The 8,449-nt window shown below is 32.5% G+C and overlaps 1 protein-coding gene across 1 annotated transcript in view; it reads left to right on the top strand.

The window, feature by feature from the left end:
- The first annotated feature begins 202 nt into the window (after positions 1 to 202).
- The window catches only part of LOC108686906, a 273,422-nt gene continuing 265,175 nt past the window's right edge, over positions 203 to 8,449 (top strand). Inside the window, exon 1 of the mRNA XM_018192414.1 lies at positions 203 to 273. The gene's annotated coding sequence lies outside the window, so the exon portion shown is untranslated. The remainder of the gene's footprint in view (positions 274 to 8,449) is intronic.

The following is an 8,449-nucleotide window of genomic DNA, read 5'->3' as shown; positions in this document are numbered from 1 at the left end:
GTGTCAGTGCAATTCGCGACGCGATGCCCTTCGCTCCCCCGGTCCGTGCTTAAAGGGTAGTGAAGAGGGCTCGCCAACTACTCCCGTCGTGTCATCGTCGGGGAGAGAGAACGACGGGGAGGCTACCCTCTGTGCGCGACAAGTTCCAAGGAAATCAAAGTCTTGATTCATGTAAAGCTGCAGGCGGTCACAATCCGGAGCAATCGTGACGAGCAAATAATCGCGTGATTAATCCGTCGTTCCTACGGGAAATGACGGAGAAATGTGTTAGATGTGAGTGACAATTGTAGAATTAAATCCGTTTACTTTCGAAATGAATTCGTTGATCAATTCGACGACTTTTGTTATCGGTCAATGAGCATTCGGTTATCAATTATTTATGATAATCGTGCAGATCGATGTGATACTCCAATACTATCGCGCGAGTTCTTGTCGGTACGTCGCGTCGGTGGTTTCTATCGCGAGATTGAAAATTATGCAAACATAATTTCTGCACACTGTGCAATTCATGCCAAAGAAACGCCGGCGTCCGATCGTGCGTTCGCCATTATCGGAAAACAAGTGGCGAGGTGCTCGAAGTAAATTTAAGATACGACGCATCTCTCCTGCAACCCCGTCCCTCATCCCGTGTCAAACCTACTCGACCAACTCTCTTTCGCTTCCTTTCCTTTTCTGTTCGCCAACTTCTCGCGTAACTTCTCGCTTAAATTACGTTAGAAACTCGATTTGCGACGTGCGATAATAATGATTGAAAAGTTTGGCAGTAGTTATCGATTAAATTTAAAATGCAATATTTTGAAGCTTCTATCAGCTTTTTTTTTCTAATATGTATTCTCTAATTTCTGTTCTCTAAGATGCTATGTTATCTCTTTTCTAATTTCTCTCTCTATTATCTAATTTTCACGGTTTCATGATTGGAATCTCGGTATCATAAAATTAATCAAATATATGAAACGAGACATTTATAATTTCTGACTTCTAATATCAATAAAATAAAAATATTACACTGAAAAATAAAATATTTTATTTGAAATATAATACATTCATAGTCTTTCATGCCACGTGACGGAACTTTGCTAACTCAATGTCTTTTCTTTGCATCTAGTGCGTCTCACAGTTTCAATGAAAGTTACTGGCCAAATTACATTCAAGACTTGATTCAGTGGGGATAATAATAATGATCGGAAGCTCTTATAGCAATTATAAACGGGAACTTAGCGTGGGCGAAAGTTCGTAACCCCGTTCGCATTCTGTTATCAGAATTCCGATCTCGGGAACAAACGAGGAGTGACAATTAAATATGTCTGCTCCGCCTTAGTCCAACTCGTATGTATTCGCAAATCGATATTTAACACACATTTGAATACATTATTGTTAAAAATGAAATTTAATTTAAAGGCACCGTTAAACAATTTTCTCAGTCAATAAAATTTTATACCAAATAAAAACAAATTAATTTGTAAAGTAAACGTTGTGAAAATAATTTGTAAATAATGATCAACTCGGGACTAAAGAGAATTAAAATCGATAGTTCAAAATCGAATATGGATCGTGTTAATCCTGATATAATTACGCAAGATTGGAATGTGCTGTTCACGATTGAAAGTATTATTAGTTCATAGTGAACAATTTGGAGAGAAACAAAAGGATTATTAAAAGTATACAATGGATAGAGACTAATTGATAAAATATTAGCGAAATTCAGTGTAAATGTATACATAACGAGAACGTGATTAATTAATCAACATGAGGGCACATACGAAAGTTCCTCGCTGATGTTGACCAACGATATACGATTGGACAAACTTTAACGTGAGTACATACATATGTAAGATATTTTTTACATTCTCTTTTTTTTAAATTCGAACGATTTATAAGATTGAAATGTTATAAGATTGAAATTATAAACTAGATTATTTTGTTGAACATTATTTAATATTGAAATTTTCATTCGTGTAAAATTATTGTTGTATAACCGGATTAAATTTATCATTCATTATTTTCTGTAATTGTCTATTTCTTTATTTTCCCTATAATATCTGTTTTTTTTCGTAAACTGAATACAATAATCACAACTAATTTGGATTAGTATTGTATATCCCTGATAACGTATTTGCTAATTAATGGGAGTAGTAGTTGACTATACGGGCGTTGCCTTAATTTTCTCCTTCGTCTTAATTCTCCATGGTAATTCGCGCTCATATCTTACGTCGTTAGACCAACATTGTAATAATGTTAAATTGCGTGTGACATTGTAAGCAGCATCTGAATGTCGTTCCTTCTAAGATTAAGTGAAAACGCACTTATAATTTTGTGCATTTTACGAATCAAAACGCGACCACAAATAATTGATTTCAATTATTAATCTGTTTAATCGGTTTAATTTACGTCATTGATTATTCATATTGATCTTTTATTCATCATATGTTGTACAATTAATTTGCTACGGCAGGATAGCTGATTACATTCGCTTGTTTTGAAGGATAATATACTATATGATACACACAGAAAAAAAAGTTCCAATTTATGCAATCTCGTTAATAACCTGCGTCATCGGTCCGAATAAACTGGTAACTCTTTGTTATGTACTTTATTTGTTAACTCGATCGATATTAAGCAATTATTCATTACACTAACCATGCTGGCATGAATATAATCATTTTTCATCAGAAAACTACTACGCCACTAATATGTGACGATAAATATGTAGATTTAACAATGTTTTTGCATATATTTGATTTAATATTGAATATGAAATATTCCTGTTACAAAATTTATTTCAAAATTATTTATTAATATACTTAATATTATCACATAACGTTATTGCATAACGTAATTAATGATCGTTTACTTGTTAATATCCAAAATAGAATTTATATCGGATCAATCAAGCCGATTAAACTGATGTACTATTTCTTTTTTTATTTTTATTTAATAATCGTATTAATTTTTGTTTAACGGATACATATATGTGGGATGTAATTTTTTTTATTTTATACTAATTTTTGGCAACACAATAGATATAAAGAGAAAGAGAGAAATTTTATTTTCTAAAATGTAAAACCTTGCAATGTGTCCTGTCGGAAACGGTTTAATTAGTCAAAGTTAAAGATTGTTTTGTCGTGAAGCCCAGTATTATCTTGTTTTCGTTGGAAAATCGTTAACGTCCAAGTGAAATACAGCGAAATGCACTAGCGTCGAAAAAGCCGCTTGCAAGCACCGTGTCAGCATTCCATTCCGTATTTTGCTGGATCTTGCTCGATAAGCAATACCATCATCGTTGAAAATCCTAGGCACATAAAATCGTGGAAGTGTCTGATAAGAAGAATATTTATATCATCTGTTTTATTATTTTTAGCTTTATGGAAAATAAATTTTAGTACATTATTATTTTATTCACATTAAATTTTAGCACCAGATATTGTCTAAAAATCTTAAACGTGTTAAGAATTTTTCTTGAAATGAAATATGACAATCTATCTGAAATGGAATAATAAGTAAAGTAATTAATTAATTGCAAAATTGTACAAAATAGTTAAACAAAATGTCAGGTTCAAAATCGAATAAACGCCTCTGTATGTTAGGTATTTAGCACGCAGAATCGATTTGCAAAATTGGTTTTTCATACGAACAAATGAGAGCTCTAGAGACGAGTTAATTGCCTCTTTCTCTCAAGGGAACTATTACTAATCAATAATCGGTCGAAACAATGGTTTTAATATGCTTGTATGCATATAACAACACACTATATTGCGATGTTTCTCGAATTAAAAATGAAGGGAGTAGGTAAAAATTATGCTCTTTTCAAAATACTCTAAATATATAAAATTAGCAGGTATATATTAGATATTTTTTAAATAAAATATAGATTGCAATGTAAAATACATGATGTTAATAATTAAAATGTGTGAAAATAGTATATGGCAAATGCTAAGGAACACTAATATTAAGCAAACAAGTATGGATTAATTAGACAAATATTATTAGTTCTTCTATAATACTTATATTAGAACACAACAATCTATTGAATTGTATTCCACTAAACTTTCAATTAAATTTATTCAAAAAGAAATGTCGATCGCGATCGTTCAGCATCATCATGAATTATTCATTGCGACAACACATCGAGAGCATAAACTTCTCTAGTTTTCCATTTATATTAAGCGTTATACAAACTCAGCGCCAAATGTCAAAACTCAAACGATTCGCGCGAGCTTGCAATTAATAAACTTTCCTGAAAGAATTTCATTGATAGAGCCTAAAAAAATAATTTATTCGTCATACGTTTGTTTTAATGCACATTTTTTCGCAAAATCATTGTATATTCAGTTATGACAAGACAAGTATTATTCTTTTAAAATACCTACGTAAATCGTCAAAAAAATCCATAGAATTTAGAAAAATGTAAGTAAATAATGCAATTTTATAAAAATTTTACTTTACCAGTGGATTACTTTTAATATTATATGAATATCATTATGCCGTGACAATTTTTTCAAAATTTAAAATTTAAAAGCAAAAAATAATAAATGTTATAGTTGTTTTATAGACATCAACTTGTTTCCATTTGTTACTGCATTTGGATATTCTGAATTATAAGAATATCTTCTTTAGAATATTTCCTATGTGCGTTACTACGGAGATCGCGTTCTTACTAATATCGGTTATTGAGCTTAGCAAAGCTTGTCAGTGGATCAGCCTTTGCAAGTGTCAGTGCGATTGCGTGATCTAAACTGTTTCAGTAATGGAATTTGTGATACGGTACGTTGCTCTGCGATACAGGCACTGTAATGAGCCAGTTCCTCACCAGAATGTCAAAGGTCTCTCAACGTTACAGCAGAAGACTGTTCTAACTTTGATAGTTATAACATTTCTTGACGTGTATTCGCGGGATATGACAGACGACGAATCATAGAATTAAACGCCATTAAGGTCTGGCCGGAAATAAATAGCAAATATCGTCAGGCTGACCGAACTGGCGATATTGTGGAACCGGCATGTTAGTTAATCACTCGCCGATGCATGTTCAACTGCGATAGCACTGTCTAGGAATTCAGGTCACTAAAGCCATAATGAAGCTTTGCAAGTTAATAGCAAAAGGGATTGATACCCCGTTACGCACAATTCGATCATCCTTAATTGTCTATGACTTTAAGTTTGGACGACTATTATACCGATTTTGACTAAATCGGTTTGATTAAAGTAATTCTCTTATTAAGTTTGAGAGAAATATTTTTAGTTCGTTAATTTTTATTTAATTGCTTAATATTAAAAAAACTTTTCCTATCGTAAAACTATAAATAGAATTAAAAACAACAGAACCAAAAGTAAAAATTATGAACTTAGTCCATTATTTGCTCATAACATCTCATATATCAATTAATTTTCAACTAATCTAATTTTACTACAGAACTTTGGAGTTAATACACGGTTGCAAGTATGAGCTTATATAACTGAAGGTTGTTGACATGTTGATATATTACGAAATAACGCAATCGTATTACCGGGCGCAAATTCACCACTGCAGCACTGCTATCCCACAAATATCGCTCACTTATGCTGTCAAATAACCAATTATGCTACCCGTATAACAGATAACAGCTAGTGTAACAACGCAAATGATGGATTGTTACTATTAATTTGATAAATCTGATTAACTTCCGTTATACATTAATCCAAATATGAAGTTAGCTTTACAAATACAAGAATTTATGCTTTGTTTGTAAAAAAGAATTGTTGAATAATTTAAGTTAAAAAATTGAAATGTAATAAGAAATAATATTGTGATAAAAAAAATATATTTTCAAGTCATTTTTCTGATAATCGTAACGCAAAGATAATAATAACGACAAAGACGCGAGAATATTTCAAAATCTTTGTCATCGCACGAGTATTCCTGGTTAGTGAAAAAAAAACAAGGTACAATGTCAAACATACAATACATAAAATTACTAAATATTATTTTTTATTGCTTGTCGTAAATCTATTGTGTTATATTGTTACTGGCACGCAATGACGTCGTTAAAATTTTCACGAAGCATGTTTGAGAGCAAAAGCCTGCGTATATAAATATTTTATATCATATGTCCTGTCATGTATAATCCATTGGCAGATAGCTGATATCAAATTGATATCCATTTAGTGATCTGTCTCGATAAGTGTCGCGCGCGCGAAAATCTCTCACAGTGACTTGTATTTCGTGAGTAAACATACTCGATAATACCGAATTCGATGTGTGACAAAGTTCCTGAACAAAGTTGTTTGGCTTTATGCAACAAAGTTGTATTGTTACAATGCGAATAGTCAAGATAATCAGATAATATTGCCTATGAAATTACGTTTGTTATGAATATATTCAAAATTTGATATCACTCGTGAGATTGCTCACCCCTGGCACGCAATATCGAAAGGAATTTGATTACACTGCATAACGTGCAATTATTAATTGCAAGGAACGTAATCGTGCTTGAGGCTTGAGCGTAAATTACAACGAAGGTATCAAACTTGGACGGTCGTAAATACGTTAAGGCTTGTAGGAGTCACTTTGTGAATACCAATGCGATCAGAGGGATGTATACGAGGTCGACTATACTCTTGCAATAGTACGGTCAACTACATAACCGCTTATTGCCCGCCAGTTTGTGTCGTTGACGTTGCAACGGAGCAACGTGTCCTTTGTGATTGACGTCTACGCGAGTTTAATACTCGGCGCGTCCACGTCAATTAAAGTTTAGCGGCGTTACACGAGCAGCCGATAACACGACGCACGATGCGTCCGAAAGCAGTCGTGATAAAAGCTGCGCTTGAAAAAATATACGGACCGAAATTCTACGGATACAGGCAGTATCGTTCGATCGCTAGCGTGTGGTTGACATAAGACTTTTAGATTGCTCTGTTAAATTCATAATGTCAAATATCTAACTAACAATAAAACAATGAAGTTAAACAATTTAATCAAAGAATTGTATAAAATTTGATTCAAATTTAGTTCGTTACTTACTAAGTTGTTAATAGAGATACATGTTATGGATTTATTTACGTTGACATTTACATGAAAGTTGAAGTTAACAAAAGTTTATATAACTCAAGAGATTGAGTTTCTACTCCTTTGATATCTAACAGTATGCGACATGTTTCAGTCGTGTTAAACGGATGGAAATTTTAACAGTGAATAACTACTAAACGTTATATTAATCAAAAAAGGACTTTTTATAAAAATAAAAAAACAGAAAATGAAGTGACAACTTCCATATTATTTTCCTTTTAATATGTATATTGTATCAGTTTTTTTTTAACTCCATATAAATGCAGGAAATCATATAAAATAAATAAACATATGTTATTACTCTTTACATTAATTTAAATAGAATTTTATTTCAATATATATACATATAAGTCAAAAGGGTACGGACATCAGAGTATTTGATATGCGGCTTTGGGCAGCAACGAAATGTTCTTTGAAGTAGTCTCACAAAACTGTTTTCACGTACTTCAAAATTAATTAAAACGTAGCAACATCCTGACGGACGTGTTTAAAAGTTGTTCTCCGCGCGTGGTTAGACTGATTTTATTCTGTGTGAAACGTAATCCGCAATGCTTCCTGACAGGTTGCGTAATTTAGTGCAGACCAATTAAATGTTTCGATAAACTTTGGAAACTTGTATCATTAATTATGCGATCATCAAATATCTACTGATTAGGAATACATTATTATATAATTAGTAACATCCGCATCAAGTAACTATCGAATTTGTATTATCTATGATGTTTTGTATCATCATATAGTATATTATCGTTTAATAGTATCAGCAAATATAAATTTATTTAGCGTTATTAAAAGGCATTATTAGCTACAGGCGAGAGATGAAAGTTTCAAATTTCAATGAACTGAATTTTTTAAAATGCAACGCGGAGAAAGCTTAAAAGCTTTAAGAGAAACATTCGTTGGAGATAACGAGTATCTCAGGAAAAGTTAACGATTCTTTTCTTTGAGTCATGAAACAAAATATATAGATATTTCAATAACTACATGGTTATGCTTTTCGACTATCAGATTTATCGAAAAACGTGAGACCGAAGGCAAAGCTTTTTGAAAAATGTCGCATCTATAGAATTGTCACATGAAAACTTGTAAAAGTGACGAGAACGCAGAATCGAGGACCATCTGACAATATGGATTTTGAGCAGAAGGTATATGAATTGGTGCGCGAATAGGACAATTCGACAGAGTCTGGTTGCAATGGGTTAATCTAATTTAGCCGCTGCGGGATTTGCGCGAACTATACCTGCGATTCACGATACAGTGAAACAGCGTAGTTGGTTTAAAGCCGCACTCACGATGAGCTTGTCTTTCACAATTAAAACCAGACTTCCAATTATACAGCTGCAGTAGTAATGTAGCACACTGTAAGTCATTATATGTTGATATAAATTAAAATTTAATCTCAGC

Source organism: Atta colombica, unplaced genomic scaffold, assembly GCF_001594045.1.
Source record: "Atta colombica isolate Treedump-2 unplaced genomic scaffold, Acol1.0 scaffold198, whole genome shotgun sequence".
NCBI classification, from domain to species: Eukaryota; Metazoa; Arthropoda; class Insecta; order Hymenoptera; family Formicidae; genus Atta; species Atta colombica.
Note: the sequence above shows the minus strand (reverse complement) of the source record. Positions and strands in the feature narration are given on the sequence as shown.